This window comes from Pelobates fuscus, chromosome 13, assembly GCF_036172605.1.
Source record: "Pelobates fuscus isolate aPelFus1 chromosome 13, aPelFus1.pri, whole genome shotgun sequence".
Taxonomy (NCBI): domain Eukaryota; kingdom Metazoa; phylum Chordata; class Amphibia; order Anura; family Pelobatidae; genus Pelobates; species Pelobates fuscus.
The window spans coordinates 101,232,417-101,258,110 of NC_086329.1; positions in this window are offsets into that span (position 1 = coordinate 101,232,417).

Consider the following 25,694-nt stretch of genomic DNA (forward strand, 5'->3'; position numbering starts at 1 on the left):
TAATAATAATAATAATAATAATAATAAACACAGTATACAGCCTGCATAATAATAATAATAATAATAAACACACAGTATACAGCCTGCATAATAATAATAATAATAATAAACACACAGTATACAGCCTGCATAATAATAATAATAATAATAATAATAAACACACTATACAGCCTGCATAATAATAATAATAAACACAGTATACAGCCTGCATAATAATAATAATAATAATAATAAACACAGTATACAGCCTGCATAATAATAATAATAAACACACAGTATACAGCCTGCATAATAATAATAAACACACAGTATACAGCCTGCATAATAATAATAATAATAATAATAATAATAATAATAATAATAAACACACTATACAGCCTGCATAATAATAATAATAATAATAAACACAGTATACAGCCTGCATAATAATAATAATAATAATAATAATAATAATAATAATAATAATAATAAACACACTATACAGCCTGCATAATAATAATAAACACACAGTATACAGCCTGCATAATAATAATAATAATAATAATAATAATAATAATAAACACACTATACAGCCTGCATAATAATAATAATAATAATAAAAACACACAGTATACAGCCTGCATAATAATAATAATAATAATAATAATAATAATAATAATAAACACAGTATACAGCCTGCATAATAATAATAATAATAAAAATAATAATAATAATAATAATAAACACACTATACAGCCTGCATAATAATAATAATAATAATACTAATAATACTAATAATAATAATAATAAAAACACACAGTATACAGCCTGCATAATAATAATAATAATAATAAACACAGTATACAGCCTGCATAATAATAATAATAATAATAATAATAATAAACACACAGTATACAGCCTGCATAATAATAATAATAATAATAATAATAATAATAATAATAATAATAATAAACACACAGTATACAGCCTGCATAATAATAATAATAAACACAGTATACAGCCTGCATAATAATAATAATAATAAACACAGTATACAGCCTACATAATAATAATAATAATAATAATAAACACTATACATTCTGCATAATAATAATAATAATAATAATAATAAACACACAGTATACAGCCTGCATAATAATAATAATAATAATAATAATATTAATAATAATAATAATAAAAAACACAGTATGCAGCCTGCATAATAATAATAATAATAAACACACAGTATACAGCCTGCATAATAATAATAATAATAATAATAATAATAATAATAATAATAATAAACACAGTATACAGCCTGCATAATAATAATAATAATAATAATAATAATAATAATAATAATAATAATAATAATAATAATAAACACACAGTATACAGCCTGCATAATAATAATAATAATAATAATAATAATAATAATAAACACACTGTATACAGCCTGCATAATAATAATAATAATAATGAACACACAGTATACAGCCTGCATAATAATAATAATAATAAACACAGTATACAGCCTGCATAATAATAATAATTATAATAATAAACACACTATACAGCCTGCATAATAATAATAATAATAAACACAGTATACAGCCTGCATAATAATAATAATAATAATAATAATAATAATAAACACACAGTATACAGCCTGCATAATAATAATAATAATAATAATAATAATAATAATAATAATAATAAACACACAGTATACAGCCTGCATAATAATAATAATAATAATAATAATAATAATAAACACACTATACAGCCTGCATAATAATAATAATAATAATAATAATAATAATAATAATAATAATAATAATAATAAACACAGTATACAGCCTGCATAATAATAATAATAATAATAATAATAATAAACACACAGTATACAGCCTGCATAATAATAATAATAATAATAAACACAGTATACAGCCTGCATAATAATAATAATCATAATAATAATAATTAACACAGTATACAGCCTGCATAATAATAATAATAAACACAGTATACAGCCTGCATAATAATAATAATAATAATAAACACAGTATACAGCCTGCATAATAATAATAATAAACACACAGTATACAGCCTGCATAATAATAATAAACACACAGTATACAGCCTGCATAATAATAATAATAATAATAATAATAATAATAATAATAATAATAATAATAATAATAAACACACTATACAGCCTGCATAATAATAATAATAATAATAAAAACACACAGTATACAGCCTGCATAATAATAATAATAATAATAATAATAATAATAATAATAATAATAATAATAATAATAAACACACAATATACAGCCTGCATAATAATAATAATAATAATAATAATAAACACACAGTATACAGCCTGCATAATAATAATAATAATAATAATAATAATAATAATAATAATAATAATAATAATAATAATAAACACACAATATACAGCCTGCATAATAATAATAATAATAATAATAATAATAATAATAAACACAGTATACAGCCTGCATAATAATAATAATAATAATAAGAATAATAATAATAATAATAATAATTAATAAACACACTATACAGCCTGCATAATAATAATAATAATACAAATAATAATAATAATACAAATAATAATAATAATAATAATAATAATAATAAACACAGTATACAGCCTGCATAATAATAATAATAATAATAATAATAATAATAATAATAAACACACAGTATACAGCCTGCATAATAATAATAATAATAATAATAATAATAATAATAATAAAAAACACAGTATGCAGCCTGCATAATAATAATAATAATAAACACACAGTATACAGCCTGCATAATAATAATAATAATAATAATAATAATAATAAACACAGTATACAGCCTGCATAATAATAATAATAATAATAATAATAATAATAATAATAATAATAAACACACAGTATACAGCCTGCATAATAATAATAATAAAATAATAATAATAATAATAATAATAAACACACTGTATACAGCCTGCATAATAATAATAATAATAATGAACACACAGTATACAGCCTGCATAATAATAATAATAATAAACACAGTATACAGCCTGCATAATAATAATAATTATAATAATAAACACACTATACAGCCTGCATAATAATAATAATAATAAACACAGTATACAGCCTGCATAATAATAATAATAATAATAATAATAATAATAATAATAATAATAATAATAATAATAAACACACAGTATACAGCCTGCATAATAATAATAATAATAATAATAATAATAATAATAATAATAAACACACAGTATACAGCCTGCATAATAATAATAATAATAATAATAATAATAAACACACTATACAGCCTGCATAATAATAATAATAATAATAATATTAATAATAAACACAGTATACAGCCTGCATAATAATAATAATAATAATAATAAACACACAGTATACAGCCTGCATAATAATAATAATAATAATAATAAACACACAGTATACAGCCTGCATAATAATAATAATAATAATAATAATAATAAACACACTATACAGCCTGCATAATAATAATAATAAACACAGTATACAGCCTGCATAATAATAATAATAATAATAAACACAGTATACAGCCTGCATAATAATAATAATCACACAGTATACAGCCTGCATAATAATAATAAACACACAGTATACAGCCTGCATAATAATAATAATAATAATAATAATAATAATAATAATAATAATAATAATAATAATAATAAACACACTATACAGCCTGCATAATAATAATAATAATAATAAACACAGTATACAGCCTGCATAATAATAATAATAATAATAATAATAATAATAATAATAATAATAATAATAATAATTAACACAGTATACAGCCTGCATAATAATAATAATAATAATAATAATAATAAACACACAGTATACAGCCTGCATAATAATAATAATAATAATAATAATAATAAACACACTATACAGCCTGCATAATAATAATAATAATAATAATAATAATAATAATAATAAACACAGTATACAGCCTGCATAATAATAATAATAATAATAATAAACACACAGTATACAGCCTGCATAATAATAATAATAATAATAATAAACACACAGTATACAGCCTGCATAATAATAATAATAATAATAATAATAATAAACACACTATACAGCCTGCATAATAATAATAATAAACACAGTATACAGCCTGCATAATAATAATAATAATAATAAACACAGTATACAGCCTGCATAATAATAATAATCACACAGTATACAGCCTGCATAATAATAATAAACACACAGTATACAGCCTGCATAATAATAATAATAATAATAATAATAATAATAATAATAATAATAATAATAATAAACACACTATACAGCCTGCATAATAATAATAATAATAATAAACACAGTATACAGCCTGCATAATAATAATAATAATAATAATAATAATAATAATAATTAACACAGTATACAGCCTGCATAATAATAATAATAATAATAATAATAATAATAAACACACTATACAGCCTGCATAATAATAATAAACACACAGTATACAGCCTGCATAATAATAATAATAATAATAATAATAATAAACACACTATACAGCCTGCATAATAATAATAATAATAATAAAAACACACAGTATACAGCCTGCATAATAATAATAATAATAATAATAATAATAATAAACACAGTATACAGCCTGCATAATAATAATAATAATAATAATAAAAATAATAATAATAATAATAATAATAAACACACTATACAGCCTGCATAATAATAATAATAATAATAATAATACTAATAATAATAATAATAAAAACACACAGTATACAGCCTGCATAATAATAATAATAATAATAATAAACACAGTATACAGCCTGCATAATAATAATAATAATAATAATAATAAACACACAGTATACAGCCTGCATAATAATAATAATAATAATAATAATAATAATAAACACACAGTATACAGCCTGCATAATAATAATAATAAACACAGTATACAGCCTGCATAATAATAATAATAATAAACACAGTATACAGCCTGCATAATAATAATAATAATAATAATAATAAACACTATACATTCTGCATAATAATAATAATAATAATAATAATAATAATAATAATAATAAACACACAGTATACAGCCTGCATAATAATAATAATAATAATAATAATAATAATAATAATAAAAAACACAGTATGCAGCCTGCATAATAATAATAATAATAAACACACAGTATACAGCCTGCATAATAATAATAATAATAATAATAATAATAATAATAATAATAATAAACACAGTATACAGCCTGCATAATAATAATAATAATAATAATAATAATAATAATAATAATAATAATAAACACTATACATTCTGCATAATAATAATAATAATAATAATAATAATAATAATAATAAACACACTGTATACAGCCTGCATAATAATAATAATAATAATAATGAACACACAGTATACAGCCTGCATAATAATAATAATAATAAACACAGTATACAGCCTGCATAATAATAATAATTATAATAATAAACACACTATACAGCCTGCATAATAATAATAATAATAAACACACAGTATACAGCCTGCATAATAATAATAATAATAATAATAATAATAATAATAATAATAAACACACAGTATACAGCCTGCATAATAATAATAATAATAATAATAATAATAATAATAATAATAAACACACAGTATACAGCCTGCATAATAATAATAATAATAATAATAATAATAATAAACACACTATACAGCCTGCATAATAATAATAATAATAATAATAATAATAATAATAATAATAATAATAATAATAATAAACACAGTATACAGCCTGCATAATAATAATAATAATAATAATAATAATAAACACACAGTATACAGCCTGCATAATAATAATAATAATAATAATAATAAACACAGTATACAGCCTGCATAATAATAATAATAATAATAATAATAATTAACACAGTATACAGCCTGCATAATAATAATAATAAACACAGTATACAGCCTGCATAATAATAATAATAATAATAAACACAGTATACAGCCTGCATAATAATAATAATAAACACACAGTATACAGCCTGCATAATAATAATAAACACACAGTATACAGCCTGCATAATAATAATAATAATAATAATAATAATAATAATAATAATAATAATAATAATAATAATAAACACACTATACAGCCTGCATAATAATAATAATAATAATAAACACAGTATACAGCCTGCATAATAATAATAATAATAATAATAATAATAATAATAATAATAATAATAATAATTAACACAGTATACAGCCTGCATAATAATAATAATAATAATAATAATAATAATAATAATAATAATAATAATAATAATAATAATAATAAACACAGTATACAGCCTGCATAATAATAATAATAATAATAATAATAATAAACACACAGTATACAGCCTGCATAATAATAATAATAATAATAAACACAGTATACAGCCTGCATAATAATAATAATAATAATAATAATAATAATAATAAACACAGTATACAGCCTGCATAATAATAATAATAATAATAATAATAATAAACACACAGTATACAGCCTGCATAATAATAATAATAATAATAAACACAGTATACAGCCTGCATAATAATAATAATCATAATAATAATAATTAACACAGTATACAGCCTGCATAATAATAATAATAAACACAGTATACAGCCTGCATAATAATAATAATAATAATAAACACAGTATACAGCCTGCATAATAATAATAATAAACACACAGTATACAGCCTGCATAATAATAATAAACACACAGTATACAGCCTGCATAATAATAATAATAATAATAATAATAATAATAATAATAATAATAATAATAATAATAAACACACTATACAGCCTGCATAATAATAATAATAATAATAAACACAGTATACAGCCTGCATAATAATAATAATAATAATAATAATAATAATAATTAACACAGTATACAGCCTGCATAATAATAATAATAATAATAATAATAATAATAATAATAAACACACTATACAGCCTGCATAATAATAATAAACACACAGTATACAGCCTGCATAATAATAATAATAATAATAATAATAATAATAATAATAATAATAAACACACTATACAGCCTGCATAATAATAATAATAATAATAAAAACACACAGTATACAGCCTGCATAATAATAATAATAATAATAATAATAAACACTATACATTCTGCATAATAATAAACACACGGTATACAGCCTGCATAATAATAATAATAATAATAATAATAATAATAATAATAATAATAATAAACACACAATATACAGCCTGCATAATAATAATAATAATAATAATAATAAACACACAGTATACAGCCTGCATAATAATAATAATAATAATAATAATAATAATAATAATAATAAACACACAATATACAGCCTGCATAATAATAATAATAATAATAATAATAATAATAATAATAAACACAGTATACAGCCTGCATAATAATAATAATAATAATAAGAATAATAATAATAATAATAATAATTAATAAACACACTATACAGCCTGCATAATAATAATAATAATACAAATAATAATAATAATACAAATAATAATAATAATAATAATAATAATAATAATAATAATAATAATAAACACAGTATACAGCCTGCATAATAATAATAATAATAATAATAATAATAATAATAATAATAATAATAAACACACAGTATACAGCCTGCATAATAATAATAATAATAATAATAATAATAATAATAATAAAAAACACAGTATGCAGCCTGCATAATAATAATAATAATAAACACACAGTATACAGCCTGCATAATAATAATAATAATAATAATAATAATAATAAACACAGTATACAGCCTGCATAATAATAATAATAATAATAATAATAATAATAATAATAATAAACACACAGTATACAGCCTGCATAATAATAATAATAAAATAATAATAATAATAATAATAATAAACACACTGTATACAGCCTGCATAATAATAATAATAATAATGAACACACAGTATACAGCCTGCATAATAATAATAATAATAAACACAGTATACAGCCTGCATAATAATAATAATTATAATAATAAACACACTATACAGCCTGCATAATAATAATAATAATAAACACAGTATACAGCCTGCATAATAATAATAATAATAATAATAATAATAATAATAATAATAATAATAATAATAATAATAATAATAATAATAATAATAAACACACAGTATACAGCCTGCATAATAATAATAATAATAATAATAATAATAATAATAATAATAATAATAAACACACAGTATACAGCCTGCATAATAATAATAATAATAATAATAATAATAAACACACTATACAGCCTGCATAATAATAATAATAATAATAATAATAATAATAATAAACACAGTATACAGCCTGCATAATAATAATAATAATAATAATAAACACACAGTATACAGCCTGCATAATAATAATAATAATAATAATAAACACACAGTATACAGCCTGCATAATAATAATAATAATAATAATAATAATAAACACACTATACAGCCTGCATAATAATAATAATAAACACAGTATACAGCCTGCATAATAATAATAATAATAATAAACACAGTATACAGCCTGCATAATAATAATAATCACACAGTATACAGCCTGCATAATAATAATAAACACACAGTATACAGCCTGCATAATAATAATAATAATAATAATAATAATAATAATAATAATAATAATAATAATAAACACACTATACAGCCTGCATTATAATAATAATAATAATAAACACAGTATACAGCCTGCATAATAATAATAATAATAATAATAATAATAATAATAATAATAATAATAATAATTAACACAGTATACAGCCTGCATAATAATAATAATAATAATAATAATAATAAACACACAGTATACAGCCTGCATAATAATAATAATAATAATAATAATAATAAACACACTATACAGCCTGCATAATAATAATAATAATAATAATAATAATAATAATAATAAACACAGTATACAGCCTGCATAATAATAATAATAATAATAATAATAAACACACAGTATACAGCCTGCATAATAATAATAATAATAATAATAAACACACAGTATACAGCCTGCATAATAATAATAATAATAATAATAATAATAATAAACACACTATACAGCCTGCATAATAATAATAATAAACACAGTATACAGCCTGCATAATAATAATAATAATAATAAACACAGTATACAGCCTGCATAATAATAATAATCACACAGTATACAGCCTGCATAATAATAATAAACACACAGTATACAGCCTGCATAATAATAATAATAATAATAATAATAATAATAATAATAATAATAATAAACACACTATACAGCCTGCATAATAATAATAATAATAATAAACACAGTATACAGCCTGCATAATAATAATAATAATAATAATAATAATAATAATAATAATAATAATAATAATAATAATAATTAACACAGTATACAGCCTGCATAATAATAATAATAATAATAATAATAATAATAATAATAAACACACTATACAGCCTGCATAATAATAATAAACACACAGTATACAGCCTGCATAATAATAATAATAATAATAATAATAATAAACACACTATACAGCCTGCATAATAATAATAATAATAATAAAAACACACAGTATACAGCCTGCATAATAATAATAATAATAATAATAATAATAATAAACACAGTATACAGCCTGCATAATAATAATAATAATAATAATAAAAATAATAATAATAATAATAATAAACACACTATACAGCCTGCATAATAATAATAATAATAATAATAATACTAATAATAATAATAATAAAAACACACAGTATACAGCCTGCATAATAATAATAATAATAATAAACACAGTATACAGCCTGCATAATAATAATAATAATAATAATAATAAACACACAGTATACAGCCTGCATAATAATAATAATAATAATAATAATAATAATAATAAACACACAGTATACAGCCTGCATAATAATAATAATAAACACAGTATACAGCCTGCATAATAATAATAATAATAAACACAGTATACAGCCTGCATAATAATAATAATAATAATAATAATAAACACTATACATTCTGCATAATAATAATAATAATAATAATAATAATAATAATAATAATAAAAAACACAGTATGCAGCCTGCATAATAATAATAATAATAAACACACAGTATACAGCCTGCATAATAATAATAATAATAATAATAATAATAATAATAATAATAAAAAACACAGTATGCAGCCTGCATAATAATAATAATAATAAACACACAGTATACAGCCTGCATAATAATAATAATAATAATAATAATAATAATAATAATAATAATAATAAACACAGTATACAGCCTGCATAATAATAATAATAATAATAATAATAATAATAATAATAATAATAAACACACAGTATACAGCCTGCATAATAATAATAATAATAATAATAATAATAATAATAAACACACTGTATACAGCCTGCATAATAATAATAATAATAATGAACACACAGTATACAGCCTGCATAATAATAATAATAATAAACACAGTATACAGCCTGCATAATAATAATAATTATAATAATAAACACACTATACAGCCTGCATAATAATAATAATAATAAACACACAGTATACAGCCTGCATAATAATAATAATAATAATAATAATAATAATAATAATAATAAAAAACACAGTATGCAGCCTGCATAATAATAATAATAATAAACACACAGTATACAGCCTGCATAATAATAATAATAATAATAATAATAATAATAATAATAATAATAAACACAGTATACAGCCTGCATAATAATAATAATAATAATAATAATAATAATAATAATAATAATAATAATAATAATAATAAACACACAGTATACAGCCTGCATAATAATAATAATAATAATAATAATAATAATAATAAACACACTGTATACAGCCTGCATAATAATAATAATAATAATGAACACACAGTATACAGCCTGCATAATAATAATAATAATAAACACAGTATACAGCCTGCATAATAATAATAATTATAATAATAAACACACTATACAGCCTGCATAATAATAATAATAATAAACACAGTATACAGCCTGCATAATAATAATAATAATAATAATAATAATAATAAACACACAGTATACAGCCTGCATAATAATAATAATAATAATAATAATAATAATAATAAACACACTATACAGCCTGCATAATAATAATAATAATAATAATAATAATAATAATAATAATAAACACAGTATACAGCCTGCATAATAATAATAATAATAATAATAATAATAAACACACAGTATACAGCCTGCATAATAATAATAATAATAATAAACACAGTATACAGCCTGCATAATAATAATAATCATAATAATAATAATTAACACAGTATACAGCCTGCATAATAATAATAATAAACACAGTATACAGCCTGCATAATAATAATAATAATAATAATAAACACAGTATACAGCCTGCATAATAATAATAATAAACACACAGTATACAGCCTGCATAATAATAATAAACACACAGTATACAGCCTGCATAATAATAATAATAATAATAATAATAATAATAATAATAATAATAATAATAAACACACTATACAGCCTGCATAATAATAATAATAATAATAAACACAGTATACAGCCTGCATAATAATAATAATAATAATAATAATAATAATAATTAACACAGTATACAGCCTGCATAATAATAATAATAATAATAATAATAATAATAATAATAAACACACTATACAGCCTGCATAATAATAATAAACACACAGTATACAGCCTGCATAATAATAATAATAATAATAATAATAATAATAATAATAAACACACTATACAGCCTGCATAATAATAATAATAATAATAAAAACACACAGTATACAGCCTGCATAATAATAATAATAATAATAATAATAAACACTATACATTCTGCATAATAATAAACACACGGTATACAGCCTGCATAATAATAATAATAATAATAATAATAATAATAATAATAATAATAATAATAATAAACACACAATATACAGCCTGCATAATAATAATAATAATAATAATAATAAACACACAGTATACAGCCTGCATAATAATAATAATAATAATAATAATAATAATAATAATAATAATAATAATAATAATAATAATAAACACACAATATACAGCCTGCATAATAATAATAATAATAATAATAATAATAATAATAATAATAATAAACACAGTATACAGCCTGCATAATAATAATAATAAGAAGAAGAATAATAATAATAATAATAATAATTAATAAACACACTATACAGCCTGCATAATAATAATAATAATACAAATAATAATAATAATACAAATAATAATAATAATAATAATAATAATAATAATAATAAACACAGTATACAGCCTGCATAATAATAATAATAATAATAATAATAATAATAATAAACACACAGTATACAGCCTGCATAATAATAATAATAATAATAATAATAATAATAAAAAACACAGTATGCAGCCTGCATAATAATAATAATAATAAACACACAGTATACAGCCTGCATAATAATAATAATAATAATAATAATAATAAACACAGTATACAGCCTGCATAATAATAATAATAATAATAATAATAATAATAATAAACACACAGTATACAGCCTGCATAATAATAATAATAAAATAATAATAATAATAATAATAATAATAAACACACTGTATACAGCCTGCATAATAATAATAATAATAATGAACACACAGTATACAGCCTGCATAATAATAATAATAATAAACACAGTATACAGCCTGCATAATAATAATAATTATAATAATAAACACACTATACAGCCTGCATAATAATAATAATAATAAACACAGTATACAGCCTGCATAATAATAATAATAATAATAATAATAATAATAATAATAATAATAATAATAATAATAATAATAATAATAAACACACAGTATACAGCCTGCATAATAATAATAATAATAATAATAATAATAATAATAATAATAATAATAAACACACAGTATACAGCCTGCATAATAATAATAATAATAATAATAATAATAATAATAAACACACTATACAGCCTGCATAATAATAATAATAATAATAATAATAATAATAAACACAGTATACAGCCTGCATAATAATAATAATAATAATAATAAACACACAGTATACAGCCTGCATAATAATAATAATAATAATAATAAACACACAGTATACAGCCTGCATAATAATAATAATAATAATAATAATAATAAACACACTATACAGCCTGCATAATAATAATAATAAACACAGTATACAGCCTGCATAATAATAATAATAATAATAAACACAGTATACAGCCTGCATAATAATAATAATCACACAGTATACAGCCTGCATAATAATAATAAACACACAGTATACAGCCTGCATAATAATAATAATAATAATAATAATAATAATAATAATAATAATAATAATAATAATAATAATAATAAACACACTATACAGCCTGCATAATAATAATAATAATAATAAACACAGTATACAGCCTGCATAATAATAATAATAATAATAATAATAATAATAATAATAATAATAATAATTAACACAGTATACAGCCTGCATAATAATAATAATAATAATAATAATAATAAACACACAGTATACAGCCTGCATAATAATAATAATAATAATAATAATAATAAACACACTATACAGCCTGCATAATAATAATAATAATAATAATAATAATAATAATAATAATAAACACAGTATACAGCCTGCATAATAATAATAATAATAATAATAAACACACAGTATACAGCCTGCATAATAATAATAATAATAATAATAAACACACAGTATACAGCCTGCATAATAATAATAATAATAATAATAATAATAAACACACTATACAGCCTGCATAATAATAATAATAAACACAGTATACAGCCTGCATAATAATAATAATAATAATAAACACAGTATACAGCCTGCATAATAATAATAATCACACAGTATACAGCCTGCATAATAATAATAAACACACAGTATACAGCCTGCATAATAATAATAATAATAATAATAATAATAATAATAATAATAATAATAAACACACTATACAGCCTGCATAATAATAATAATAATAATAAACACAGTATACAGCCTGCATAATAATAATAATAATAATAATAATAATAATAATAATAATAATAATAATAATTAACACAGTATACAGCCTGCATAATAATAATAATAATAATAATAATAATAATAATAATAATAAACACACTATACAGCCTGCATAATAATAATAAACACACAGTATACAGCCTGCATAATAATAATAATAATAATAATAATAATAAACACACTATACAGCCTGCATAATAATAATAATAATAATAAAAACACACAGTATACAGCCTGCATAATAATAATAATAATAATAATAATAATAATAAACACAGTATACAGCCTGCATAATAATAATAATAATAATAATAAAAATAATAATAATAATAATAATAAACACACTATACAGCCTGCATAATAATAATAATAATAATAATAATACTAATAATAATAATAATAAAAACACACAGTATACAGCCTGCATAATAATAATAATAATAATAAACACAGTATACAGCCTGCATAATAATAATAATAATAATAATAATAATAAACACACAGTATACAGCCTGCATAATAATAATAATAATAATAATAATAATAATAAACACACAGTATACAGCCTGCATAATAATAATAATAAACACAGTATACAGCCTGCATAATAATAATAATAATAAACACAGTATACAGCCTGCATAATAATAATAATAATAATAATAATAAACACTATACATTCTGCATAATAATAATAATAATAATAATAATAATAATAATAATAATAATAATAATAAACACACAGTATACAGCCTGCATAATAATAATAATAATAATAATAATAATAATAATAATAATAAAAAACACAGCATGCAGCCTGCATAATAATAATAATAATAAACACACAGTATACAGCCTGCATAATAATAATAATAATAATAATAATAATAATAAACACAGTATACAGCCTGCATAATAATAATAATAATAATAATAATAATAATAATAATAATAATAATAATAATAATAAACACACAGTATACAGCCTGCATAATAATAATAATAATAATAATAATAATAATAATAATAATAATAATAAACACACTGTATACAGCCTGCATAATAATAATAATAATAATGAACACACAGTATACAGCCTGCATAATAATAATAATAATAAACACAGTATACAGCCTGCATAATAATAATAATTATAATAATAAACACACTATACAGCCTGCATAATAATAATAATAATAAACACACAGTATACAGCCTGCATAATAATAATAATAATAATAATAATAATAATAATAATAATAATAATAATAATAAACACACAGTATACAGCCTGCATAATAATAATAATAATAATAATAATAATAATAATAATAATAATAAACACACAGTATACAGCCTGCATAATAATAATAATAATAATAATAATAATAATAATAATAATAATAAACACACTATACAGCCTGCATAATAATAATAATAATAATAATAATAATAATAATAATAATAATAATAATAATAATAATAATAATAAACACAGTATACAGCCTGCATAATAATAATAATAATAATAATAATAATAATAAACACACAGTATACAGCCTGCATAATAATAATAATAATAATAATAAACACAGTATACAGCCTGCATAATAATAATAATAATAATAATAATAATAATAATTAACACAGTATACAGCCTGCATAATAATAATAATAAACACAGTATACAGCCTGCATAATAATAATAATAATAATAAACACAGTATACAGCCTGCATAATAATAATAATAAACACACAGTATACAGCCTGCATAATAATAATAAACACACAGTATACAGCCTGCATAATAATAATAATAATAATAATAATAATAATAATAATAATAAACACACTATACAGCCTGCATAATAATAATAATAATAATAAACACAGTATACAGCCTGCATAATAATAATAATAATAATAATAATAATAATAATAATAATAATAATTAACACAGTATACAGCCTGCATAATAATAATAATAATAATAATAATAATAATAATAATAATAAACACACTATACAGCCTGCATAATAATAATAAACACACAGTATACAGCCTGCATAATAATAATAATAATAATAATAATAATAATAATAATAATAATAATAAACACACTATACAGCCTGCATAATAATAATAATAATAATAAAAACACACAGTATACAGCCTGCATAATAATAATAATAATAATAATAATAATAATAATAATAATAATAAACACAGTATACAGCCTGCATAATAATAATAATAATAATAATAATAATAATAATAAACACACTATACAGCCTGCATAATAATAATAATAATAATAATAATAATAATAATAATAATAATAATACTAATAATAATAATAATAATAAAAACACACAGTATACAGCCTGCATAATAATAATAATAATAATAATAAACACAGTATACAGCCTGCATAATAATAATAATAATAATAATAATAATAAACACACAGTATACAGCCTGCATAATAATAATAATAATAATAATAATAAACACACAGTATACAGCCTGCATAATAATAATAATAAACACAGTATACAGCCTGCATAATAATAATAATAATAAACACAGTATACAGCCTGCATAATAATAATAATAATAATAATAATAATAATAATAAACACTATACATTCTGCATAATAATAAACACACGGTATACAGCCTGCATAATAATAATAATAATAATAATAATAATAATAATAATAATAAACACACAATATACAGCCTGCATAATAATAATAATAATAATAATAATAATAAACACAGTATACAGCCTGCATAATAATAATAATAATAATAATAATAATAATAATAATAATAATAATAATAATAATAATAATTAATAAACACACTATACAGCCTGCATAATAATAATAATAATAATAAAAATAATAATAATAATAATAATAATAAACACAGTATACAGCCTGCATAATAATAATAATAATAATAATAATAATAATAATAATAAACACACAGTATACAGCCTGCATCATAATAATAATAATAATAATAATAATAATAATAATAATAATAAACACACTATACAGCCTGCATAATAATAATAATAATAATAATAATAATAATAATAATAATAATAAACACACAGTATACAGCCTGCATAATAATAATAATAATAATAATAATAATAATAATAATAATAATAAAAAACACAGTATGCAGCCTGCATAATAATAATAATAATAAACACACAGTATACAGCCTGCATAATAATAATAATAATAATAAACACAGTATACAGCCTGCATAATAATAATAATAATAATAATAATAATAATAATAATAAACACACAGTATACAGCCTGCATAATAATAATAATAATAATAATAATAATAATAATAATAAACACACTGTATACAGCCTGCATAATAATAATAATAATAATGAACACACAGTATACAGCCTGCATAATAATAATAATAATAAACACAGTATACAGCCTGCATAATAATAATAATTATAATAATAAACACACTATACAGCCTGCATAATAATAATAATAATAAACACAGTATACAGCCTGCATAATAATAATAATAATAATAATAATAATAATAAACACACAGTATACAGCCTGCATAATAATAATAATAATAATAATAATAATAATAATAATAATAAACACACAGTATACAGCCTGCATAATAATAATAATAATAATAATAATAATAATAATAATAATAATAATAATAATAAACACACTATACAGCCTGCATAATAATAATAATAATAATAATAATAATAATAATAAACACAGTATACAGCCTGCATAATAATAATAATAATAATAATAAACACACAGTATACAGCCTGCATAATAATAATAATAATAATAAACACAGTATACAGCCTGCATAATAATAATAATAATAATAATAATAATAATAATAATAATAATAATTAACACAGTATACAGCCTGCATAATAATAATAATAATAATAAACACAGTATACAGCCTGCATAATAATAATAATAAACACACAGTATACAGCCTGCATAATAATAATAATAAACACAGTATACAGCCTGCATAATAATAATAATAATAATAATAATAATAATAATAATAATAAACACACTATACAGCCTGCATAATAATAATAATAATAATAATAAAAACACACAGTATACAGCCTGCATAATAATAATAATAATAATAATAATAATAATAATAAACACAGTATACAGCCTGCATAATAATAATAATAATAATAATAATAATAATAATAATAATAATAATAATAATAATAAACACTATACAGCCTGCATAATAATAATAATAATAATAATAATAATAATAATAATACTAATAATAATAATAATAAAAACACACAGTATACAGCCTGCATAATAATAATAATAATAATAATAATAATAATAATAAACACAGTATACAGCCTGCATAATAATAATAATAATAAACACACAGTATACAGCCTGCATAATAATAATAATAATAATAATAATAATAATAAACACAGTATACAGCCTGAATAATAATAATAATAAACACAGTATACAGCCTGCATAATAATAATAATAATAATAATAAACACAGTATACAGCCTGCATAATAATAATAATAATAATAAACACAGTATACAGCCTGCATAATAATAATAATAATAAACACACAGTATACAGCCTGCATAATAATAATAATAATAATAATAATAATAATAATAATAAAAAACACACAGTATACAGCCTGCATAATAATAATAATAATAATAATAATAATAATAATAATAAACACAGTATACAGCCTGCATAATAATAATAATAATAATAATAATAATAATAAACACAGTATACAGCCTGCATAATAATAATAATAATAAACACACAGTATACAGCCTGCATAATAATAATAATAATAATAATAAACACAGTATACAGCCTGCATAATAATAATAATAATAATAATAATAATAATAATAATAATAATAATAATAATTAACACAGTATACAGCCTGCATAATAATAATAATAAACACACAGTATACAGCCTGCATAATAATAATAATAATAATAATAATAATAATAATAATAATAATAATAATAAACACACTATACAGCCTGCATAATAATAATAATAATAATAAAAACACACAGTATACAGCCTGCATAATAATAATAATAATAATAATAATAATAATAAAAATAATAAACACAGTATACAGCCTGCATAATAATAATAATAATAATAATAATAATAATAATAATAATAATAATAATAATAATAATAATAATAATAAACACACAGTATACAGCCTGCATAATAATAATAATAATAATAATAATAATAATAATAATAATAATAATAAACACACAATATACAGCCTGCATAATAATAATAATAATAATAATAATAATAATAATAATAATAATAATAATAATAAACACAGTATACAGCCTGCATAATAATAATAATAAGAAGAATAATAATAATAATAATAATAATAATAATTAATAAACACACTATACAGCCTGCATAATAATAATAATAATACAAATAATAATAATAATAATAATAATAATAATAATAATAATAAACACAGTATACAGCCTGCATAATAATAATAATAATAATAATAATAATAATAATAATAATAATAATAAACACACAGTATACAGCCTGCATAATAATAATAATAATAATAATAATAATAATAATAATAATAAAAAACACAGTATGCAGCCTGCATAATAATAATAATAATAAACACACAGTATACAGCCTGCATAATAATAATAATAATAATAATAATAAACACAGTATACAGCCTGCATAATAATAATAATAATAATAATAATAATAATAATAATAATAATAAACACACAGTATACAGCCTGCATAATAATAATAATAATAAAATAATAATAATAATAATAATAATAAACACACTGTATACAGCCTGCATAATAATAATAATAATAATGAACACACAGTATACAGCCTGCATAATAATAATAATAATAAACACAGTATACAGCCTGCATAATAATAATAATTATAATAATAAACACACTATACAGCCTGCATAATAATAATAATAATAAACACAGTATACAGCCTGCATAATAATAATAATAATAATAATAATAATAATAATAATAATAAACACACAGTATACAGCCTGCATAATAATAATAATAATAATAATAATAATAATAATAATAATAATAATAAACACACAGTATACAGCCTGCATAATAATAATAATAATAATAATAATAATAATAAACACACTATACAGCCTGCATAATAATAATAATAATAATAATAATAATAATAATAATAATAAACACAGTATACAGCCTGCATAATAATAATAATAATAATAATAAACACACAGTAGACAGCCTGCATAATAATAATAATAATAATAATAAACACACAGTATACAGCCTGCATAATAATAATAATAATAATAATAATAATAATAAACACACTATACAGCCTGCATAATAATAATAATAAACACAGTATACAGCCTGCATAATAATAATAATAATAATAAACACAGTATACAGCCTGCATAATAATAATAATCACACAGTATACAGCCTGCATAATAATAATAAACACACAGTATACAGCCTGCATAATAATAATAATAATAATAATAATAATAATAATAATAATAATAATAATAATAATAAACACACTATACAGCCTGCATAATAATAATAATAATAATAAACACAGTATACAGCCTGCATAATAATAATAATAATAATAATAATAATAATAATAATAATAATAATTAACACAGTATACAGCCTGCATAATAATAATAATAATAATAATAATAATAATAAACACACTATACAGCCTGCATAATAATAATAAACACACAGTATACAGCCTGCATAATAATAATAATAATAATAATAATAATAATAATAATAATAATAATAATAATAAACACACTATACAGCCTGCATAATAATAATAATAATAATAAAAACACACAGTATACAGCCTGCATAATAATAATAATAATAATAATAATAATAATAATAATAATAAACACAGTATACAGCCTGCATAATAATAATAATAATAATAAAAATAATAATAATAATAATAATAAACACACTATACAGCCTGCATAATAATAATAATAATAATAATAATACTAATAATAATAATAATAAAAACACACAGTATACAGCCTGCATAATAATAATAATAATAATAATAATAATAAACACAGTATACAGCCTGCATAATAATAATAATAATAATAATAAACACACAGTATACAGCCTGCATAATAATAATAATAATAATAATAATAAACACACAGTATACAGCCTGCATAATAATAATAATAAACACAGTATACAGCCTGCATAATAATAATAATAATAAACACAGTATACAGCCTGCATAATAATAATAATAATAATAATAATAAACACTATACATTCTGCATAATAATAATAATAATAATAATAATAATAATAATAATAATAATAATAATAAACACAGTATACAGCCTGCATAATAATAATAATAATAATAATAATAATAATAATAATAAAAAACACAGTATGCAGCCTGCATAATAATAATAATAATAAACACACAGTATACAGCCTGCATAATAATAATAATAATAATAATAATAATAATAATAATAATAAACACAGTATACAGCCTGCATAATAATAATAATAATAATAATAATAATAATAATAATAAACACACAGTATACAGCCTGCATAATAATAATAATAATAATAATAATAATAATAATAATAAACACACTGTATACAGCCTGCATAATAATAATAATAATAATGAACACACAGTATACAGCCTGCATAATAATAATAATAATAATAAACACAGTATACAGCCTGCATAATAATAATAATTATAATAATAAACACACTATACAGCCTGCATAATAATAATAATAATAAACACAGTATACAGCCTGCATAATAATAATAATAATAATAATAATAATAATAATAATAAACACACAGTATACAGCCTGCATAATAATAATAATAATAATAATAATAATAATAATAAACACACAGTATACAGCCTGCATAATAATAATAATAATAATAATAATAATAATAATAATAATAAACACACTATACAGCCTGCATAATAATAATAATAATAATAATAATAATAATAAACACAGTATACAGCCTGCATAATAATAATAATAATAATAATAATAATAATAATAATAATAAACACACAGTATACAGCCTGCATAATAATAATAATAATAATAAACACAGTATACAGCCTGCATAATAATAATAATAATAATAATAATAATAATTAACACAGTATACAGCCTGCATAATAATAATAATAAACACAGTATACAGCCTGCATAATAATAATAATAATAATAAACACAGTATACAGCCTGCATAATAATAATAATAAACACACAGTATACAGCCTGCATAATAATAATAAACACACAGTATACAGCCTGCATAATAATAATAATAATAATAATAATAATAATAATAATAAACACACTATACAGCCTGCATAATAATAATAATAATAATAATAAACACAGTATACAGCCTGCATAATAATAATAATAATAATAATAATAATAATTAACACAGTATACAGCCTGCATAATAATAATAATAATAATAATAATAATAATAATAATAATAATAATAAACACACTATACAGCCTGCATAATAATAATAAACACACAGTATACAGCCTGCATAATAATAATAATAATAATAATAATAATAATAATAATAATAATAAACACACTATACAGCCTGCATAATAATAATAATAATAATAAAAACACACAGTATACAGCCTGCATAATAATAATAATAATAATAATAATAATAATAAACACAGTATACAGCCTGCATAATAATAATAATAATAATAATAATAATAATAATAATAATAATAATAATAAACACACTATACAGCCTGCATAATACTAATAATACTAATAATAATAATAATAATAAAAACACACAGTATACAGCCTGCATAATAATAATAATAATAATAAACACAGTATACAGCCTGCATAATAATAATAATAATAATAATAATAATAAACACACAGTATACAGCCTGCATAATAATAATAATAATAATAATAATAATAATAATAATAAACACACAGTATACAGCCTGCATAATAATAATAATAAACACAGTATACAGCCTGCATAATAATAATAATAATAATAAACACAGTATACAGCCTGCATAATAATAATAATAATAATAAAAATAATAATAATAATAATAATAATAAACACAGTATACAGCCTGCATAATAATAATAATAATAATAATAATAATAATAATAATAATAATAATAATAATAAACACACAGTATACAGCCTGCATCATAATAATAATAATAATAATAATAAACACACTATACAGCCTGCATAATAATAATAATAATAATAATAATAATAATAATAATACTAATAATAATAATAATAATAAAAACACACAGTATACAGCCTGCATAATAATAATAATAATAATAAACACAGTATACAGCCTGCATAATAATAATAATAATAATAATAATAATAAACACACAGTATACAGCCTGCATAATAATAATAATAATAATAATAATAATAATAATAAACACACAGTATACAGCCTGCATAATAATAATAATAAACACAGTATACAGCCTGCATAATAATAATAATAATAAACACAGTATACAGCCTGCATAATAATAATAATAATAATAATAATAATAATAATAAACACAGTATACAGCCTGCATAATAATAATAATAATAATAATAATAATAATAATAATAATAATAATAATTAATAAACACACTATACAGCCTGCATAATAATAATAATAATAATAAAAATAATAATAATAATAATAATAATAAACACAGTATACAGCCTGCATAATAATAATAATAATAATAATAATAATAATAATAATAATAATAATAATAAACACACAGTATACAGCCTGCATCATAATAATAATAATAATAATAATAATAATAATAATAATAATAAACACACTATACAGCCTGCATAATAATAATAATAATAATAATAATAATAATAATAATAATAATAAACACACAGTATACAGCCTGCATAATAATAATAATAATAATAATAATAATAATAATAATAATAAAAAACACAGTATGCAGCCTGCATAATAATAATAATAATAAACACACAGTATACAGCCTGCATAATAATAATAATAATAATAATAATAAACACAGTATACAGCCTGCATAATAATAATAATAATAATAATAATAATAATAATAATAAACACACAGTATACAGCCTGCATAATAATAATAATAATAATAATAATAATAATAAACACACTGTATACAGCCTGCATAATAATAATAATAATAATAATGAACACACAGTATACAGCCTGCATAATAATAATAATAATAAACACAGTATACAGCCTGCATAATAATAATAATTATAATAATAAACACACTATACAGCCTGCATAATAATAATAATAATAAACACAGTATACAGCCTGCATAATAATAATAATAATAATAATAATAATAATAATAAACACACAGTATACAGCCTGCATAATAATAATAATAATAATAATAATAATAATAATAATAATAATAAACACACAGTATACAGCCTGCATAATAATAATAATAATAATAATAATAATAATAATAATAATAATAATAAACACACTATACAGCCTGCATAATAATAATAATAATAATAATAATAATAATAATAATAATAAACACAGTATACAGCCTGCATAATAATAATAATAATAATAATAAACACACAGTATACAGCCTGCATAATAATAATAATAATAATAAACACAGTATACAGCCTGCATAATAATAATAATAATAATAATAATAATAATAATAATTAACACAGTATACAGCCTGCATAATAATAATAATAATAATAAACACAGTATACAGCCTGCATAATAATAATAATAAACACACAGTATACAGCCTGCATAATAATAATAATAAACACAGTATACAGCCTGCATAATAATAATAATAATAATAATAATAATAATAATAATAATAATAAACACAGTATACAGCCTGCATAATAATAATAATAATAATAATAAAAACACACAGTATACAGCCTGCATAATAATAATAATAATAATAATAATAATAATAATAAACACAGTATACAGCCTGCATAATAATAATAATAATAATAATAATAATAATAATAATA